Source organism: Canis lupus, chromosome 1, assembly GCF_003254725.2.
Source record: "Canis lupus dingo isolate Sandy chromosome 1, ASM325472v2, whole genome shotgun sequence".
Classification (NCBI taxonomy): Eukaryota; Metazoa; Chordata; class Mammalia; order Carnivora; family Canidae; genus Canis; species Canis lupus.
Window position 1 is genome coordinate 98,278,874 of NC_064243.1, and position 21,706 is coordinate 98,300,579.

Genomic DNA, 21,706 nt, shown 5'->3' on the forward strand with positions numbered 1-21,706 from the left:
CCTGAAGCCATCTTGTTGAGCTTCCCTTTGTTAATACTTTTTCCCTCCTGATATTTGTTTTTACCTTTAGGTATTCTGCCGACCGACAGTAGCAGTACCCAATAAATTATACATATGAAATGCAAAGCTACACATAAATGCCAGATTAAAAACAATCAAGTTTTTCTGTTCACTTTGACTTAACGAGTGAGATGTTGATTATAAAATTTTTTTTCTTTAACCAAAACAATACACAACAGTTTCTAGTATCTTCCCCCCATGCATTTGTGGCTTCATTGTGGCTCCTTCTCTCCACCCCCAAACTTGCTGTAATGTACAAATAATCTGAATAAAGCAATGGGCTTGGTCTTACTAGGAAAGAAAAAAAAAAAAAAACAGGGGAACTGTGTACATGCTCAAGACTCTGCCCCTCCCAAAGGAGCAACAGCAATGGCCTCATGCTATAGGGGAAGCAGACTTTACTAAAATGGTCTAGCCAAGTCACAAAACAAATAGCAAAAATAAGTCCCCAAGAGGAGGAAGGGCAATCCAAAATTCCTATAATATATATTACCCAAAATGTCTGATTTTCAACAAAAAATTATGACTTGCAAAGAAACAAGAATGGCTGAAAAACTTCTCAATTACTGAAATACATTAATCTACATGTTCACGAAGCTTAGCAAAGTCCAAACAGGACAAGTACAAAGAAATCCATGCCCAGATACACCAGAGTAAAACTGCTGAAAGACAAAGACAAAGAGAAAATCTTGACAGCAACAAGAGAAAATGACTTATCACACACAAAGGGATCCAAATAGGATAACAGCTGACTTCTCATCTGAAACAATGGAGGCCAGAAGGTAGTGGTACGACATATTCAAAGTGCTGCAAGAAAAATACCCAGAATCCTATACCTACCAAAAATGAAGTGGGGATGCCTGGGTGGCTCAATTAGTTAAGTCTCTGCCTTCAGCTCAGGTCATGATCCCAGGGTTCTGGAATTGAGCCCACATCAGACTCCCTGCTCAGTGGGGAATCTGCCTCTTTCTCCCCATCTGCCTCTCCCCCCACCCCACTCCACCCCCATTCATACTTTCTCCCTCAAGTTAAAAAATAAAATAAAATCTTTTTTTAAAAATGAGAGTGAAATAAAAATATTCCCAGGAAACCAAAACTGAACAAATTTTATTCTGGCAGATCCATCTTATAAAAGAAATATGAAAAGAAGCTTTTTAGGCTAAAAGGAAGTACTCACAGATGAAAATTCTAATCCACATGGAAAAAAGAGCACCATTAAAGGTAACTATGTAATTATTTCCAAAACAAAAACAAAAGCAGAATACATATTATTTTATTTTTCCTCTTAGCTGATTTAAAAAATATATGAAACAACTCATATATCAATGTATTATTGAGCCACAAAAGTCATATATTTGACAATAATAACATAAATGAGGTACATAGGAGCTGAGTTATATTGTAGTAAGGAAATGACACCAGATTGTAACTCAAACCTGCATGAACCAATTAAAAAAAACAAAGATTGTAAATAATAAGATAAATAGAACAATTCAATAAATACATCCTTCCTCTCCTTTGCTCAGCTTCTTTATATAAAACAGCAATTAGGGGGGTGAGGGGTGGGGGTGAATGGGTGACAGGCACTGAGGGGGGCACTTGACGGGATGAGCACTGGGTGTTATTCTGTATGTTGGCAAATTGAACACCAATAAAAAATAAATTCATTATTAAAAAACAGCAATTATAACAATGTACTGTTTGGTTTGGAACATGTATAAATTTAATATATATAACAATAATACAAAAGGGCTATTCTGTAATCTATTTAGGAATAGATCTATTAAGGAATATAATTTCTGTATCACATTAAAATGGAGTTAAAAGAAATCCAAATTAGATTTTTTTTATAAGATTTGTGTGGTAGGCCCTAGAGCAACCACTAAAATAGTAATCAAAAAAATCTAAAGAATCACTAAATGAAGGAAAATCTTATACTAGAAAACATTCACTTCATGCAAAAGAAAGAAGTAAAGGAGGAAGAGAGGGACAAAAGAAGTAGAGGAGACAGAGTAAATAAAAAATAAAATGGCAGATATAAGTCTAACTATATCAATAACCACATTAACTACATTAACTACAAATGGATTAAACTATCCAATCAACAGGCAGGGAATGACATATTTGATAAAAAACTTCATCCAACTATGTGCTGGTTATATGACTCACAGCATTACATCCAGAGATTCACAAAGGTTACAGCAGAAGGATGAAAGGAGTTAGATCATGTGTATACCAACCACAAGAAAGCTGGAGTGGCTATATTAATATCAGATGAAGTAGCTTTAACATTTATTACTAGAGACAAAGAGGGACATTTTATAAAGCTAATCCATAGGGAAATTATAACAATTATAAACATATATGCACCAAACAACAGAGCCCTGCAATATGTGAAGCAAAGGCTGACTGAATTAAGGGTAGAAATAGACAATTCAGGGGATCTCTGGGTGGCGCAGCGGTTTGGCGCCTGCCTTTGGCCCAGGGCGCGATCCTGGAGACCCGGGATCGAATCCTGCATCGGGCTCCCGGTGCATGGAGCCTGCTTCTCCCTCTGCCTCTCTCTCTCTCTCTCTCTCTCTCTCTGTGACTATCATAAAAAAAAAAAAAGAAATAGACAATTCAACGATAATCATCAGAGCCTTCAGTACTACACTTTCTCTTAAAGATTTTATGTATGTATGTATGTGTTTATGAGAGACAGAGATTGTGACAGAGATAGGAAGAGGGAACATGAGCAGAGAGGAGAGGGAAAAGCAGGTTCCTCACTGAGCAGGGAGCCCAATGCAGGGCTCGATCCCCGGACCCTGGGTTCATGACCTGAGTTGAAGGCAGATGCTTAACTGACTGAGCCCCCCAGGCACCCCAACACTAAACTTTTAGTAATGGATAGAATGAGGTAGGAGATCAATAAGGAAACAGGAGACTTTGAACAACAATATGCACAAAGTAGACCTAACTGATATGATAGAACGCTGCACTTAACAAGAGCAGAATATACATTTTCTTCAGATGTACATGGAACATTCTACAGGACAGATAATAAGTCACAAAACAAACTTCAATTACTTTTTAAAAACCTGAAATTCTACAAAGTATGATCTGCAATCACACTGGAGTAAAACTGAAAATTAATAAGAGAGAGATGTTGAGAAATTCACAAATATGTGCAAATTAAACAACAAATTACTAAATGCCAATGGCTTAAAGGAAAAAAATCAGAACGGAAATTAGAATATATTTTGAGATTAATAAAAAATATAAAAATTACACATGAATAATTCTGGATGCAGTTTAGAGGGCGATTTGTAGGTATAACTTACAAAGAAGAAAAAAGATTGCAAATCAATAAACTTCTACCTCAAGATCCTAGAATAAGAAGTGCAAACTGAACCCCAAGCAAGCAGCAGGAACAAAATAATAAATACTACAGTAGAGATTAATGAATTAGCATAAAAGCAATAGAAAAATCAACTAAATCAAGTGTTTGTTCTCAGAAAAGATGCACAAAATTGATAAACCTTAAACTAGACCAAAGAGGAAAAGAAGAGAGAAGATTCAAATTACTAAAGTCAGAAATGAAAGAGGGGACATAACTACAGACCTTACAGAAATAAAAATAATTTAAAAGAATGCTGTGAACTGTATGTCACAGATGAGATGAGTTAGATGAAATGGACAAATCCCTAGAAAGAAGAACTAAAAATAACCCAATAAGAAATAGAAGATCTAAGTAACCCATACAAGTAAGTAGTTTGTCTTAGTAATCAACTTCCACAAAGAAAAGTCCAAGACCAAATGGCTTCATTGGTAAATTCTTCCAAACATTTGAAAAGGACTTAATACGAATTCTTCATGAACACTTCCTAAAATTAAAGAGAACAGGGCAGTTTCCGACTAATTCTATGAGGCCAGCATTGTCCCTATATCAAAACCAGACAGACATCACAAGAAAATGAGACACCATTCACTTATATTTTCCTATGAATATAAACACAAAATCCTCAACAAAATGTTATTAAGTGGAACCAAGCAATGTATAAAAAGAATTATGCACCATGACCAAATGGGATTTATCCCAGGAATGCAATGTTGGTTTAACATCTGAAAATCAGTTAACATCGTATGCCACATCAGTAGTATGAAGGGGAAAAAAGCACATTATCATTATTTTAGAGACTGTATTTACTTGTTTATTTGAGAGAGAAAGAGAGAGCGGACAAGCAGGGAGAGCAGCAGGCAGAGGGAGAAGGAGAAGTAGGCTCCCCTCTGAGCAGGAAGCCCAACACAGGGCTCAGTCACAGGACCTCAGGATCATGACCTGAGCTGAAGACAGATGCTTAACTGAGCCACCCAGGCATCCAAAAATCACGTTATCATTTCAATTAATGAAGAAAAAGGTATCTGACAAAATCTAACACCTTTTCATCATAAAAACACTCAACAAACTAGAAATAGAATTATCTCAACTTAATAAATGCCATACATGAAAAATCCACATATGTAATGGTGAAAAAACAAATACTTTTCTCTCACAATCAGAAATAAACAAGTTCTCACCTCTTTTATTTAACTTGTATTGAAGCTTCTAGCTGGGGAAATTGGGTGAGAAAATGAAATAAAGGGCATCTACATGGGAAAAGAAGAAGTAAAACTATCTCTAGTTGCAGATGACATGGTATTGTATGCATACAATCCTATGGAATCCATTAAAATCTATTAGAGCTTACAAACAAGTTCAGCAAAACTGCAGAATACAAAAAAAATAGATAAAAATCAAATATATTTCAAAAACAATTTTATTTATAATAATATCAGAATAAAATTAGGGGATAAGTTAACAAAAGTAATAGAAAACTTTTATTCTGACAATTGAAAAATATTGCTGAAAGAAATTGAAAAAGATCTAAATAAGTAGAAAGACGTGTTTCACACCAAGCCCATGTTCATGGACTGAACAACTTAATATCGTTACAATGCTGATATTCAACACAATCCCTATCAAAATCCCACCTGAGTTCTTTTCAGAAATTGACAAGCTGATCCTAAAATTCATATAGAAATTCAACAACATGGGGATCCCTGGGTGACTCAGTGGTTTGGCGCTTGCCTTTGGCCCAGGGCGCGATCCTGGAGTCCCGGGATCGAGTCCCGCGTCGGGCTCCCGGCATGGAGCCTGCTTCTCCCTCTGCCTGTGTCTCTGCCTCTCTCTCTCTCTCTCTCTCTCTCTGTGTCTATCATAAATAAATAAATCTTTTTTTTTAAAGAAATTCAACAAGAATCTTGAAAAAAGAGCAAAATCTTGCCCATTTCAAAACTTACTACAAAGCTATAGTAATGAGAACAGTGTGGTGCTGACATAGGAAAGATGTGTAGACTGAGGGAATGCAATTGAGAGTCCATAAGTAACCCTTCACATTTTACAGCCAACTGATTTTCTCTAAGGGTGTCAAGGTGATTTGGTGGAGAGAAAATAGTCTTTGTAACAAATGATGTTGGGACAACTGCAACCAATATCAAAGAATGAAGGTGGATTCCTACCTCACACCACATACAAAAGGTAACTCAAAATGGACCAAAGATCTAAACACAAGAGCTGAAGCTATACAAGCCTTAGCAGAAAATACCACCATAAGTCTTCCCAATATTGGATAGAAATAGTTCCTTAGATATGGTCCCAGAAGAATAAGCAACCAAAGAAACAGACTGGGGATCATCAAAATTAAAACTTGTTGTGCTTTAAAGGGGACCATCAGGGGATCCCTGGGTGGCTCAGTGGTTTAGTGCCTGCCTTCAGTCCAGGGTGTGATCTTGGAGTCCTGGGATCGAGTCCCACATTGGGCTCCCTGCATGGAGCTTGCTTCTCCCTCTGCCTGTGTCTCTGCTTCTCTCTCTCTCTCTCTCTCTCTCTCTCTCCCTCTCCCTCTCTCTCCCTCTCTCTCTCTCTCTGTGTCTCTCATGAATAAATAAAATATTTTAAAAAGGGGGACCATCAAGAAGATAAAAAGACAACTGCAAAGTGGGATAAAATACCTGCAAATCCTGTGTTTTATAACGAACTAGTATCCAGAATATATAAAGAACTATTATGACTCAATAAGAAGACAACAGATAACCAATTTAGAAATGGACAGAGGATCTGAATAGACCTTTCTCCAAGGCAGACTACAAATACCCAGTAAGAATACAAAAGGATGTTCACCATCATTGGCCATCAGGGAAATGACCATCAACCTATGAGATACCACTTCATGCCCACTAGAATGGCTGTAACCAAAAGGACATGGCTGCAGGTGTTGGCAAGGGTGTGGAGAAATTGAAACCCTCCTACCTCCTGGTGGGAATGTAAGATAGTAGGGCTGCTCTGGCAAGCAGTTTGTTCCTCAAAAAACTAGACGTAGAACTACCAGATGACCCAGCAATTCCACTCATAGGTATTTACTCAAGAGAAATGAAAACATAAGCCCATGCAGACTTGCCTAGGGATGTGTAGAGCAGCCTTGATGGCCAAAGTCATCAGCTAAACCTGGAACCAATGCAGGTGAGATGTAAGAATATGAATGAATGTCCACATAACTATGCAGAGTGAGGAAAGCTGTACACAAACTTTCCAGGGCAATGAACATGTTCAGTATCTTGAGTGCAGTGAGGGTTCCATGAGGATGGTTAGAGGAAGGAAGAGAGGGAAGGAGGGAAGGGGAGAGAGATGTGTATGTGTGTGTGTGTGTGTGTGTGTATGTGTGTGTGTGTGTGTGTGAAAACTGTATCAACTTCATCAGAAGTTGATGAAGATGAAAGACAACCTATACAATGAAAGAATGTATTTGTGGCACAGCTGGGTGGCCGGTGAAGCATCTGCCTTCGGCTCAGGTCATGATCTCAGGGTCCTGGGATTCAGCCCCTGCATCAGGCTCCCTGCTCAGTGGGAGTCTGTTTCTCCCTCTCCCTCTGCTGCTTCCTGCCCCACTTGTGTGTTCTCTCTCTCTCAAATAAACAAAATCTTTAAAAAGAAAAAGATGTTTGCAAATCCTAACCTACTGATAAGGCTTTAAGAACCAGAAATATATAAAGAACTACAAACTCAACAACAAAACAACAAACAACTCAATTAAAAAAACAGGCAAAGGACTTGAACAGACGTTTCTCCGAAGAAGATATACAAGCAGCCAACAAGCACATGAAAAGACACTATTATTAGTCATTAGTGAAATGCAAATTAAAACCAAATGAGTCACCACAATTACAGAGATGACTATGAACAACCAATGGAAAGTGACAAGTTGGAGATGGACATGGAGAATTGGAACCCTGGCGGTGACATGAAATGGTGCAGCTGCTGTGGAAGACAGATTGGTGGTTCGTCAAGAAATTAAACATGGAATCACCATAGGGTCTGGCGATTTCAGTTCTTGGTACACACCTACAGGAACTGAAAACAAGGACTTGAACAGATACCTGTATATATGTTAATGTTTCAAGCAGCATTAATTATTCACAACAGCTAAAAAGTAGAAACAACCTGTTCCCACTGAGGGTGGATGGATAAACAAAATGTGGTCTACACCCAGACTGGAACAGTACTCAGTCTTAAAAAAGGAGGAAATCCTGGTCCCTGCTATGGTGTTGGATGGACCCTGACGACACTAGGATAAAGGGAGTCAGCCAGACACTGAAGGACGATCCTGTGGGGGTCCACGTGTATGAGCCACACGGGCCAGGTGAATTCACAGGGACAGGAGGGGGACTCCAGGCCATTGGCGGGGGGCAGTTGGTATTTAGTGGGGACACAGTTTCTGTGTGATTGCAAGATGCTGTGACTGTAAGCAAAGCCGCTGAATTGTATACTTGAAATGGTTAAAACTACAAATTTTATATTGTATGTATTTTACCACAATTGAAGATTATTAATACTGTGATAAACAAAACCCTATCCAACTGTGCACTTTAAGTGGGTGAACTCTGCATGAAAGGTATCACCTTTTACACTTTACATGTAAGCATTTCATTGTATGTCAGTTATATTTCCATAAAGCAGCTAGCAAAACTATGCAACTGTTACTTTGATAAAAATAAAAATTTTCTTAAAATTTAATTTTTATGGGCAGCCCTGGTGGCTTGGCAGTTTAGCACCTGCCTTCGGCCCAGGGTGTGATCCTGGGGTCCTGGAATCCAGTCCCACGTCAGGCTCCCTGCATGGAGCCTGCTCCTCCTTCTGCCTATATCTCTGCCTCTCTCTCTCTCTCTCTCTGTCTCAAGAATAAATAAACTCTAAAAAAAAAAAAAAAAGAAATTTAATTTTTATGAATGTAGTCTCTAAGTAATTCCACAACACAAATCTCTACCGAACAGAATCTACCATCTCTCACCGGGGCCCTGCTGCCCTGGGACTCACTCACTCAGCTAAGAATGAGGCACAGCCCTGGGGCGGGGGCGCAGGAGGCAGGGGCTGGGGTTCCTGGTGCTGAGAGGTGGCAGGGTGCTGTTGCCTTGTTAGTTCTCCCACGAAACAGGAATCACAATAATCGCCACGTCAAGGGATTTATGGAGGCGTCTTAGAGAAGGCCTAGCAGCGTCCCAGCATGTCAGCCCTGAGCACAGGGGGCTCTGGGCCCAGTAGAGGACAGGTGGAAGGAGCCCAGAGGGGAGAAGCCGGGCCAGGCAGCCCCTGAGGTCCCGGAGCGGTGGGTGGGGCAGTAAACCCCAGGGCGGGGCGGGGGTGGCAGTGGGAGCTGGGTCCTGTCCTGGGGACCCTAGGTAGAGACCAGGGCCCCTGTGACCACCAGCTTCTCAAAGCGCCTGCAGTCCCGTGCTGACTGTGCTGAATTCAGCCCCATCCTGCATGAGGCACACCGCCACCCGCCCCTGCTCTGTCTCCCTCCCAGGGCGCCAGGGTGCTGTGGGGCCTCCATCCCCGTCTCAGCCCCCGCTCCTGCCACACCTCCTGCTGCACTCCTGGATCTGCCACCAAGCCAGGCCCAGGCCCCGGACCCACCTCCGGACAGCCCGCCTGCGCTATGAATAGCAAACGGCCCCTTTCCTTTCCAAATATAAAATGTTTGCTTTCAATCAGGGGCGTCTGGGGAAATGGAAATTATAGGATTGGAGAGTGTCCTTGGGTAAAGAAATACGTGGAATGCCGAAACCTCGCAGGGCCTCTGATTAGGGCTGAAATAATTCCTGCTGTAATATAAACAAGCCTCGCTCGGCTAATGGGGGGCGGGGAGCAGCCGGGAAATAGGGCGCACGCGGCCTCTTTGTTCTCCCCTGGCATGCCGGGGCGGCGGGATCCCCCAGCGGGCCGGTGCGGGGCAGGCCAGCCTGGGGGCTCCGGGCGGTGGAAGCCGGGCTCCCAGAGAGCTGAGCGGCCGCTCTGAGACCCTGGCTTGTGTTGGCACCGGGTCACACGGGACTGCCAGTTCTGCGGGGTGGGGGTGCTACCGGTCCCACCCGTCCAGGCTTCTGCACCCTGGGCCTGGTCTGGGGGCTGCAGGAGCAGAGGCCAGCGGGGTTCGGGGCCAGGGATGAAGGACAGGAGCCTGGGGAAGCCCATCTGAGCAAGTTTCCCGGAAGAGGCAGTTAGTCAACAGATGCTCGTCAGTGTCCCCTTGAGGCATGTGAAGGGGTGAGGACCCGCTCGCCACCTCGAGGGGCACAGACACCGCCAGCAGGCCAACCGCAGGCCGGGCAGCAGCCCCAGGCTCCCAGGTCAGGGACGCCCGCCACCACCAGGACAAGGCCAGGCCTGGGAGGCTGTCTGTGACCTGAGCCTGTGACCCTGCCCTGTGTAAGGGCACCACCCCCACCTCCCCAGGGCCAGGGTCAGTGAGCACCCCAGGTACCCACAGCCGGAGAGTCCTGGAGTCACCAACACTCCTGGTTGCAACACCAAATGGATCTTCTCCATTGCAGACAACCTCCGGCTGCTCCCCCCGCTGACAGGGCTTTTATGTCTGCTGTCCCCCACCTCCCAGGAGGTGGCGTTCATAAGAACCCTAATCAGAGAGACAAGACCTCGGGTCAGTGCTCCCCGAGGAGCCAGCCACAGTGACTGCAGGGGCTCACAGTGTTTCTGTGGCACCATCTACCACCTGTAAAATGGGCACAGATGGCAAAGCCCACCGAGGTGGCCCTGATGGAGGGGGTGTGCCATCGGGTCTGACCTTATGAGGCCCCCCAGTGCATCCCCACACCTGGCTCCCAAGTGTGCCCAGGTTGGCCCCAGGTGGCGGCCAGGGTCTTTGAAGGGCCTGAAGGAGCACCGGCGAGGGAAAGGTAGGAGCTGGATGGCCCGGGAGCAGGGCAGACTCACCCAGTTTGCGGACCCCAGCCTGGCCATGGGTGCAGAGCTGGGAGGAGGGAGATGTGGTGGGGGCCCCCACCCAGGGCTCCCCAAGGGTGGAGACGTACCAGCCAAGGGGGCCCAGGGCTGCTGCCAGGCCTCTGCCGAGTGAGGGAGTGACGAGGACTCGACCCTTTGTCCTGCTCAACATCTGAAGTGAGAACGTGCTGAAAGCCCCACATGTGGGGCGTGTGGAGCTGTTTGTACCTGGGCCCAGGAGCTCACGGGGAGGGGGGGCGAGGGGCAGCCCCACAGCCTGGCCGGTGCGGGCCCTCCCAGGGCACTGCCAAGGCTGGGGCGGGGACAAGCCCCTCCCCTCCCTTCATCCCCTCCTCCCCCCTCCTCCCCCTCCCCCCAGCCCGCCCGGGCCGCCAGCGGTTCCGTGTTTACACTACATTAATAATGGTTTAAAGGTTCTCATAAATAGATGCTGATTAATTGGCAATCCATTTGCTGAAGCCTGGCCTGCCAGACGGTTTCCTGGAGGCCCCGCTCCACGTCCCTGTTTACTCCCAGGGCGCTGCCCCGGGTGCTAATGCGGCAGGCTGTAGGCTCCCAGGCCTGAGGGGGCAGACCCATGGCCCACCACGCACCCTGGTGCCCGCCCCTGGGCCGTCGCCCTGTTGGCTGGGGCGGCCGAGCATCCCCTGAGCTGGGCGTGCCAGGCCGTCCCGGGCCGTCCCGTCCCCCTGCCGTGTCAGTCAGGACCCGCACCTGCCACTGGTGGGCCACCCGGTCACACAGGTGGTCACTCGCTCTTGCTTCGGGGAGCCTCCCCCTAAGCCGGCCCTGGCGACGGTCAGGGGAGGGCCTGGACCTGGCAGCCCCTTACTCCTGGAGGCCTCCTGGAGGCCACGGTCCCTTGGGCGGGGGTGAAGCGGGGTGAGCTCTGCACCCCAACGGTGTGGGGGGGGGCTCAGCTGAGTGTCACTGCCCTGAGGGTCCTCTCAAGGAGGCCCCCCAGCCTGCACTGCCTCCTTCCTGGCCGCCAGGCAGACACCCCTGCATGCCAGGCCCAGCCCCGGGTGGGTGGGGTCTCCACTGCCCTTCACCCTGGTTGTGGAGGGCACAGAGAGGGCACAGGGAGAGCCAGGCCTGCCGCCCCCATGCTGCAGCCTGAAGCCCTGCACGGTCCTCCAGGACCTGAACTGCACTCATCTGTGTGTACGGAGCGCTGTCCTCATCAGGCCACACGTACCATTTGTGCAGATGGGCACATGGCACTCTGAGGGTCACCCGTCCCGGGGCCACCTGTCTGGCAAGCGCTGGCCAGGACAGGGGTCCCAGCCGGCTCCAGAGGGCCCTAACCACCAGGCCATGCTGCCCACACCACTGCTGAAGCGTGAGGGAGGGAGGGGTGAATGCCAGAGCGAGTGGGGGAGGGCCTCCCTGGTGATTGGTTTTTAAAGCTCCTCAGACCCCAGCTCAGTGGGGAGGTCAAAGGTGATTGCTGATGGTTGTCACTCAAACAAAATAGGCCCGTTTTCATTTTTCACTTGGGCCCAGACCCCTCCAAACAGACAGTGATTAGGCCCTGATTGAGCCTTTCCTCTGCCTGATGACTCCCACATGTGACCCACGCCTAAATTACCTGCAAATGTTCCACGATGAGCTGCCGAGAGCCCTGCAGCCCCACCAGCTCCTGCCGCAGCGGGAGCCCAGCACACAGGTGTGTGCAAGCCAGGACTCCAGGGGAGGCACCTGCGGCCCTGCGCCCCGGAGCCCTGGGGGTGGTGCCCCTGAGCCTCCATCCGCCCTGTCCCATCCCTCCATGCAGAGGGCAGGTTGTAGCCAGGGCAAGCGTGGAGGCACTGCGGGCCGGGCCCTGCAGCCCCCCACCCCCAGGAGGCCCCGGCTCCAGTTCTCGACTCTGCTGCAGGCAGGGAGCTCCGGAGGTGTGGTGCAGGACAGATGGGCCGCTCAGCTGCGTGAACAGTGCTGGGCAGGGGCACGCACCCCGTCACGCTCACCGTGACTCCCGGGATGCAGGGAGGGTTCCAGGTGGCCCCCCACAGAGAAGCCTGGAGCTGTCCAAAGGCACCTCCCCACTCTCTACACAGGGGCCACCACTCGACATGCCTGACCTGCCGCCACTCTGAGGCCACGTTCAGAGGAGGACACCGTGGTCTGAGAGGCCCATGGTCACACAGCCACTCAGTGGGGATGTGGCCTGTGGCCTCAGCCCACACGAGCCACTTCAGGGCCGAGGCCCCGGCCTGCAGATGGCAGAGGGATGTCCAGCAGACGCTGCTGTGTGCGTTCTGACAGCCCACCCAGCCCCACGCCAGGCAGGACTCCCCGCACAGCATCTCAGCTCCAGCCGCACACCCCCAGTGACGGGCAGCTCAGTCCAATCCCTATAGAGCCCTGCAGCCCTAGGCTGGGGGTCAAGGTCTCCCCAAATAACAAAGCATTCCTGGCGGTCCTGGGTCTATGCTCTGAAGCCCCAGGAGGATCTGGATCTCTTCCTCTCATTCATTCATTCAAGCGTACGTTTGTGCAGCGAGGCCGCTCTGACCACCCACCTAGCTGTCCCCTCACCGGCACGTGCTCCACTGTAGTCTCGGTACTCACTCCTCTCCACGGTGAGCCAGTTCATGGGTTGCTTGCGGTTTGTCCCCATCCCTGTTAGAACATCAGCTGCTCACCCCCCTCACAGGGCCAGGGTCACTGTGGGACACTTGACAGACACAGAGACAGAGAAAGGAAGGAGAGACAGAAGATGAATCCGTGCTTCAGACTGGGGAAAGCAGGGCATCAGATGGGGAGCAAGGGAGGCCAGGCCTTAGAGACAGGGAGCAGGTGGGTGGTTGGAAGGAGGCCTGGGGGTCCAACCGCAGGAGGTGACCAGACCCGTTTCTGGAGTTGGGCCCAGTGGGAGGCGTGGGGACGTGGATGGAGGAGGCAGGAGCACAGCCAGGCTGCAGGTCATGGCGGTGTGCAGGTTGTACACTGCACATAGGGGCTGTGTGGAGTCCAGCCATTTCCCACCTGCCTGCCTGCAAGAAGCCAGCAGGGGCCTTGGGTGGGCTCTGGGGTGGGGAGGGCTTGGGCCCCGGGTGGCTGGCCTGGCGGTGCGTCTGCTCTGAGTTTTAGGGTGAGGACCGGACCGCGTTGGTGGGGGAGGCAGTCTGCACAGAGGGCTGGGCCCTGCCCCGTGGCCCCCACACCCCCTCCTGAAGACCCACATGCAGGGTGTTACCTGCCTGGCCAGCCCACACTGTCCCCTCCGTCCCCGTCCCTGTCCAGTCCTGGGCAGGAAGCAGCTCAGAGCTCGGCCCCTCCTCAGCAGCAGGTGGGTGGCCCCTCATCAGCCTGATGTGGAAAGTGGACTAACTCCTCCCAATTACCCTCGAATCTGGAAACTTTTTGTGCCTCCGACATTTCCTCTAGCCTGAGAGGTAATCAGCCCCTTGGCCCTCCCCCTCAGGGCTGGGGCGTGGGGGCACCAGGGGCAGTTGTGCCCCAGAAAATTATTTCTCATCGCCAATTATTGCCCATTAGAGCTAATGGTCGCGCTTAATCACCGCACACTTATCTGGGGTTTTTAAGCCACTGGAACAGCCCCCTCCCCCACTCCGCTCTCCTGTGAGCAGAGCTCAAGCCATTGCCAGAAAAAAATTTTTTTTTAACCAAATCACACATCTGATACCGTTTTGTTTGAAAAATGAGTTGCCCTCCCCTTTCTCGTGAATGCCGGTCACACAGCCAGTGAGGTTTGGGGGACAGAGATGAGATCGCCCTGGGGCTCATTCTGGGGGAGGTGGGGCTCCCTCCCCCATGATCCTGCCTAGCCCCAGTTACAGGTAAGGAAACTGGGGTGAGGCAGCCACAGCATGCGCGTGCAGGCCAAGCGAGGGCCCAGGCAGAGGGTTGGACCTGACAGGGTGGGGACGGGCCACAGGGCAAACCCTGGGGATCCCTAACCCTTGGCACTGGGACAGGCACGTCAGGGGGCTCGCCCATGTCAGCCTGCCATGCTAGACGTCCACTGAGGACTACCACATGTCCAGTGTCCATCTGAGAAGCAGAGGGGCCCCAACAGGCCAAGGCTGGGTTGTCTCTGCGCAGACAGGGGACCCGGCCCCTGGTGCGTGTCCACTATGCATCAGGGAGATGCCCTGGGCAGAGTCGGCTCCATGACCTCTTTCTATGGACATGCCGGAGCCTCTCTGGGTTTTGGCTTCCTTATCTGAAAAATGGGGCCCTGGCTCCCCCAGGGGTGGGGCCACTGCAAGGACATGGGCACTGGCCCCACCGTTGGCGTGGACGCCCCGTCCCCATTGGGGAGAGAGCTGGGAAGCAGGTGCCCGGGACACACACTGCTGCAGGGCAAACGTGGCTGCCCAGCCTCCGGTCACCAGCCCAGTCCCCCTGGTCACCCAGCCCGGCCCCCTAGCCACCCAGCCCAGTCCCCCAGCCACTCAGCTTGGCCCCCTGGCTTGATGCATGGACCCCACTTCTCACCCGTGACCTCAGGCAAACCTCACGGTCCCCCAAGGTCCAGCCTCTCAAAGACACCCTCCTCCCCGGGCATGCTGTGAGGACGTCAGCCAAGCCCTGTTTCTGGGGGCCATGGGGGTGGGCCGGCGGAACACTTCAGCATAGCAGATGGTCCCAGGGGGTCGTGCGCACCCAGAACAGGGCAGCACCAGGGAGCCCACACATAGGTCAGGTGTTGGTCACCACCCGTTGCATGTACCTGGCTCTGTGCCATGAAGGACACATGAGGCAAAGGTGGCTGTGGAGCTGTGAGCACGCCCGTGCCCAGGGAAAGGAACCTGGAGCCTGGGAATATGGCCCGTCCCAGGGTTGGGGTGGGGTGGGCGCCATATGAATCTGGACCGCGTGTTCTGTGTGTTCTGCGGGAGCATGCAGGAAAACGGTGGCCGCCGTGGAGGGTCAGAGGAACCAGCCTGCGGGGTCACCCGCAGCCCCTCAGGACAGCCACGGCTGTGAGCAGTGGGCCCCATCCTGACCTGTCCCGTCATACATAGATGGGGGGGGGTCTTTTAAAAAAAAGATTTTATTTATTTAGTTATTCATGAGAGACACAGAGAGAGAGAGAGAGAGAGAGGCAGACACAGGCAGAGGGAGAAGCAGGCTTTCTGCGGGGAGCCTGATGGGGGACTCAATCCTGCGACTCCAGATCTGCCCTGGGCCAAAGGCAAGTGCTTAACTGCCGAGCCCGCTAGGTGTCCCAGGAGAGGGTGGTGGGGTGGGGGGGGGGGTGTCTTTCTTACAAGGCAACATGCAGGCTCTGTCACCAGCTGGCGACTGTGGGGGGACCTGTGTTGAAAATTGGCTTCTCAGCAGCCTCTGTGAGGAAGGCAAGCTCTGGCAGGGTCCCTTCCCCCCACTTCCCCCCCTTTCCCCCCTATGCTGACCAAGCCAGGAACCCTCCCAAGGAGCAGGGAGCGGATCAGATGCGAGGAAGGGGAGCGCAAGAGCAAACGGCAGGCAGGCAGGCAGGCAGGACCTTAGCGGGTGGAAAATTTGCCGCCTCCATGTGGTGCCCCAAGAGGGACCTTCCCTTGAAGGGAAGCCACAACTGCGAAGACACAACCTGAACCCAAGCAGGAGGCAATGCAGACCCACGAGGGAGTATCCCTCAAGAGGCCACCTTCTTCCAGGCTGCTGCTGCTGCTGTTGCTGCTGCAAAGAAGGCCTGGGCACCCCGTCAGACTGCAGGAGACAGTGGGGGAGCAGCCCCGGAGGGACACCACAGGGTCAGCTAACAGAGTCAGGGCGTGCACATGGCACATGGGGGACGTGTGGCCCCAGGGCCAGGTTTCCTGCAGAGGGAGCTGCGGGTGTGCTGGGGGCGCCCTGATGCCTGTGGTGCCCGGCAGGCTGGGTGTGCACGGAACAGCGGGAAGGGAGCCAGTGGCACCGCGCATGAACCAGTCTGCCCTCATCAAGGTCGGCGTCCTCCACACCGTCCTTATTCCTGCAGCTTTCTGTAAATGCTAAATGGTTTCCCTATAAACGAAGACAACGGAAGGGCCTGGAAAACAGAGCTGGGACCCCAGGGAGACGGCAGGACGGGCATGGGGAGGGAGGGAGGCATGCCGTCAGCGGTAAGAAAGCAGGGCCGGGTGGCTGCACCACAGAGGATGAGCTCCCCATCACACAAGGCATGTAAGCAAGGGCAGCGCCCAAACTCTAGGGACCCTGTGCAGGGAGCTCCTGGACGCCAAGGGGTCTGTGTTCCCCAAAGTCTGCGTATCCTGGAGAGAGGGCAGGTGGCGGGTGGCTGGGGCTGCGGGTAGCTGGGGCAGTGGGAGGCCCTGGTGGCGTCCGCAGGCCTGCCCCACTGCTCAGTCCTGGGCAGGGCCCTCGGGGTCCCCATCAGGAGTAGTGCCGTCCCCCTAGGTCTGGCGGGGTATCCCAAGGCCGTGGAGCCCTCGCAGAGTGACCCCATGAGGTCAGGCCCCAGCGCTGCTGTCGCGCCGCTGCTCTCTCCCTAGCCGTCAGCACTGACTGCAATGGCAGGAGGACCTGGGCCGTGGTCAGGGCGGAGGCCGCGGGGGTGGCTGTGCTGGGGTCACTTGGGAGTCCCTGGAAGAGGTGGAAGATGCAGCTGCTGTCGATGGGTCCCTGGAGGTCTGGCCAGCATGCTCTGCTCCCCTGCAGGCCCCCTGCCAGCCTTCTCCTGCCAGTTGGTCCCGTGCTCTGCCTGCATCCAGGGGGGACCCTGGAGGGCTGCCCGGTGGTGGTGTCAGCAGGGTGTGAGCAGACGGGTGGTTGGTGGGTCACCCTCCACCTGGATTCTTCTTGCTGAGGCCCCCAATGTCCCTGGGCTGCCAGATGTGGCACCTCTTCAGGGAGGGGCCCATCCATCAAGGAGCCGTCAGTGGTCAGGTGCAACCTGCACACCCCAGCGGGGCCCAGGCGGCGTCAATCCAGGTTGCAGCCAGAGCCGCGGGGTCCATGAGTGATGGATGGCACCACCCAGCCACTCTCGGCCCTTGTTTATGGGCCGGGCAAACAGCGGTCAGTCCTCTGAGACCATCACTCATGCAGCTACCAGGCAGCCCGTGGCCCTGGGGCTCCCCAGCTCTCGTCTCCCCGTCAGCCTGACCACTGCCCAGCCACGGAAAACAGAGGGGCACACAGCCCCTCCAGGGTGCACGGGGCCATGATATGGCCTGCCACCTACACCCCCCACCCCCCACCCCCCGCTGTCTGCTGTCCCCCAGGGCCCTCCTGGGTCCCGTTGGGGTCTACATGGGGCGGGGGATCGGGCTCTGCTCTGAGGAAGTACCATCCTCCCTCCCTCCTTCCCTCCTTCCTCCCTCTTTCCTTGCCTCCTTCCCTCCCTCCTTTCTTCCCTCCTCCCTCCCTCCCTTCCTTCCTCCCTCCTTCCCTCCTTCTTTCCTTCCTTCCTTCCCTCCTTCCTTCATTCCTCCCTCCATCATTCCTTCTTTTCTTCCTTCCTCTCTCCTTCCTTCCTTCTTTTATTCCTTCTCTTTTCCCCCCTCCTTCCTCCCTCCCTTCCTTTTCTTCCTTCCTTTCTTCCTTCTCTCCTTCCCTCCCTCCTCCCTTTCTCCCTTCCTTCCCTTCTTCCTTCTTTCCCTCCTTCCTTCCCTCCTTTCTTCCTACTTCCCTCCCTCTCTCCTTCCCTCCTTCCCTACTTCCTTCCTTCCTCCCTCCCTTCCTCCCTCCCCCTCCTCCTCCCTCTGCCTCCAGGAGCTTCAGTCACCCTCCTCCCCTCAGCCTAGAGCAGAGTTGTTGAGGGTCACACAGGGCAGTGGTGGGGAGGGCAGGGGGTATGACATCTCCTTCCTCCCAGCGAGCGTCCTCACAAACTCAATGGCAAACGTGAACCAGGCCCGCAGCCTCAGCTCCCTGAACCTGGTAAAGGTCGGGCTAGGAGTCTGCCTTCAACTGCAAAGACTAATGGAAGGCTCAAGTGTAGGAGACACAACGGGGAGGCTCCTAGAGGAAAATGCAGTAGGTGTGTGCTAAACTTGGGGTGGATGGTGTCCCTTGGATGTGATGCAGGCAGCACGCGCAGGGGGAAGAAGCATGACTACAGTAGAAGTCATCAAGATTAAAAACTTTTGTGCTTCAAAGGACCCGGTGATGAAAGTAAAAGGACCACCGCAGAGTGGGAGACGATATCCGCAGATTGTGGGTGCGCAGGGCTCTCCCGCTCAGGACACTGCAGCCTTGGCCGAGCTGCAGGGAGCCCGTCCCTGTCATCAGTCATCATTCGTCAGGGACTCGCCCAGTCGCTCACCCCCCAGCGCAGGGAGCAGCAGGTTGTGCAGAGCACAGAGGCCCCTGGTGATCCCTGCTCCCGAGGACACAGAGCAGCCACTCACCCAGGAATTCACCCCAGGATGTGGCAGGGCAAGTGCCCCCCTCCCACTGGCTGTGGACCTAGGCCCGCTGGCCACCAACGTGTCTCGGGCCACCTTGGGGCTCAGTGCACGCATAGGCTGTGCCTCCCCATCTCCCCTTCCCTGGATTTGCTCTGTTTCCCTCAAATTGATTCACTTCCAAGGAGATGTTTACTCATAAAACCTGTGGATGGAAACAGGTTCAACCCTAGCTAGAGACTGGAACTGTGGGGCTTGCTCCTGGAGCCCCCAGAGGTTCCCGAGGGGCTGGAGAGGGTGAACCACACTCACCCCCCCTCAGGGCACCCCCGATTCTCCCCTGGGTCAGTGCTGTGGGGCTGTGCCCACCCTGCACCCCTTCCTGGCCTTCCTGCCTTGTTTTGCTCTCGAGTGTCCTTTGTGTGGGGCAGCGGGGCAGGGGTGGGGGTTTGGGCAGGAGGTTGCACCCTGATGTCAAAAGCCTTTCCCGAAAGCATCTCGCAGCTGTCAGGGGCCGCCCTGGGCGGGTGGAGTGTCCATTAGCAGAGGCAGGTGATTTGTCCTGCGGCTGCTGCTCATGTAAACATGGGGCTCAGGGCGCGGGCTCCGGAGGGGGCGGGGGTGCACCTGGGACACCTGAGTGGAGGTGGGCCAGGTGCCCCACAGGGGGCTCTGAGCGCTGGGGAGCTGCCGAGTGCCCAGCACCCACCCACCCCCACTCAGGCCGCATCCCCTCCCACACCCGCCAGGCACCTGGGCGCCCCCACTCTGTGTCCAGATGGTGTTGTGTCCCCCAGCCCCGGGGTTCACGGGCAGCCCTGTGCCCCCAGCACTCACCATGCGGCCTGATGGTCTGTTTACAAGGCTGTCTTCCGCACCAGACGGAGGGGCTCTGGAGGGAGTTTAATGACCTCCACCTCCTCTGTCAGCGCTAATCAGTGTTTCCTGAATGAATGCGCAAAGGAATGAATGAATTCCTGAGCACACCACCCCCCACCCCCACCAGACCCTGGGTGGGGGGGGGGGTGCAGGCAGGAGCAGCATGTCAGGGGGCAGGTGGTGGTCCTGCTGCGGGAGACCCCGGGGGAGCCCCGGGGTCGGCTGGGGAGGGCGCGTGCTGGAGACAGACCTGAGGGGGTGAGGGCAGGCATCTGGGGAAGGGGCCCCAGGGAAGGGCCTGTGCAAAGGCCATGGGGCAAGACTGGGGATTCAAGGAACAGTGAAAAAGCCGGCAAGGCTGAGCCTAGGGAGGGTGGGAGGTAGGGGGGGCGAGCGGGTTCTGAGCAGCCCGGCCACAGGACCATCCAGCCCTCTGCTAGCCCCAGCCCCCTCACTCCCTTATTGTCAGGGATAAAGGGCCAGACCCTCACTTCACCCTGCAGCAGTGCAAGGCGGAGGACAGCAAGCAGCTCTGGTCCCCCAGATGTCGGGAAGAGTCCCTGAGGGTGGGGAGTCTGAGACGTCCATCCTCCTCAAGGAGATGTCCCGACCCAGGTGCTCCATGCCTGTCCTCCGGCTGTGGTCCTGTGTGCGTGCGTGCTGTCGGGAGTGCTGGCAGCCACCTCGTGCCCATCAGGCACTGCAGAGCCCTCGCCCGGTGCCAAACGGGGAGAACAGCTGCGCCCCCGGTCCTCACCCTAGCCGTGCCCTGTGTGACTTCTCCCCACAGTCGTTGTCTCTCCCCCATTGGCCTCCTTGACAGCGCAGGGCTGGGCTCTTGCACACCCGGGGTCCCGTGTGTGTCTGTCGCCCGGAGCAGGGCCTGGCACAGAATGGGTGCCCTGAAACATCTAGGACACAAACAAGTGCTCAGCCTGCGCCCCAGGGCCACCCCCACTTGGTCTGCCCCAATGGAGTTCCCAGGGCTTCGTGCGCAGTGTGAGCCTCCTTTATGCAACACAGAAGCTCGCCTGCTGGCCTGTCCCCACCACAAACCCACCCATGGGGCCGAGCCCAGGTACCACCACGGCCACCCTCTAGGGGAGCCACCGAGGGACACAGCCACAGGACCTTATGGGCCCGGCCAGAGCCAGTACAGACCTGAGCCAGGCACTTGGCCAGGCACTGCTGACCCCGTTGTTACCGCGGGAGGCCAGGGGACTGGGGCTCCATTCCCACAACACTGCATGACGTGGCCCAGCACACGGGGCACGAGCTCCCGCAGAGCTGAGAATTGCCTGGGGAGGCATCGCAGAACGCGGTGCCGTCGTCCGTGGAAATCTCAGGACCGGAGAAAGGTCCTCTAGGTTTCCACGGGACAAAGAGCTGAGGGTCCAGCTGGGACCCTGAGGGACCCTCACCACGAGTGTGTGCTGACCCCAGCAAGAGGCCTGGGCTGGACCTTGCACAGGTGTGGCGACACCCCGGGCATCCCCTTGAGGGCCTATAGGCTGCCCTAACCCGCACCCTGACCCCCCTGCCCCTGTCCCTCTGGACCCAGCGAGCAAAGCCTGGCCCACTCCTTTTGAATGGCCGTGCCTTCGGGCCCCAGCTGGGCGGGAGCCCCTGTGTCAGGCCTCCACCCCCCAGGCGCCCCCGGCCCCGCTCAGCGAGGGGCAGGCGGTGATGGATGGGGAGGGAGGCTCCATTCCCGAAGACATTCCTCCTGCAGATAAACGGCCTCGAGCGGCCGCCCCCGCAGCAGCCAGCGGAGAGGCCCTCTTGAAAGGCAGGAGATGAGGGGCCTCTGTATATAATAAAGGTGAAAGAGTGTCATCCAGACATTTTTATGCTCCTCCCGAGACCCCAGCTGCCGCGCGGCCGGAAGGACCCAGGGCTTTTAACTGTGGCCTGAGGAAGCGGCTGCTTTTAGCAGGTTCCAGGCCTGAGAGGGAGCTTGGGGTCGGGACGTGGGCACGGCCCAGGGCCCCTCCAGGGAGGAATCCGGGAGGACTGGCAGCCTGACAGATGCACACTGGGGGCACCTGGTCTCAGGAGCCCCCAACAGGGTGTGGGCAGAGTCCCGGTTTGTCAAAGCCTG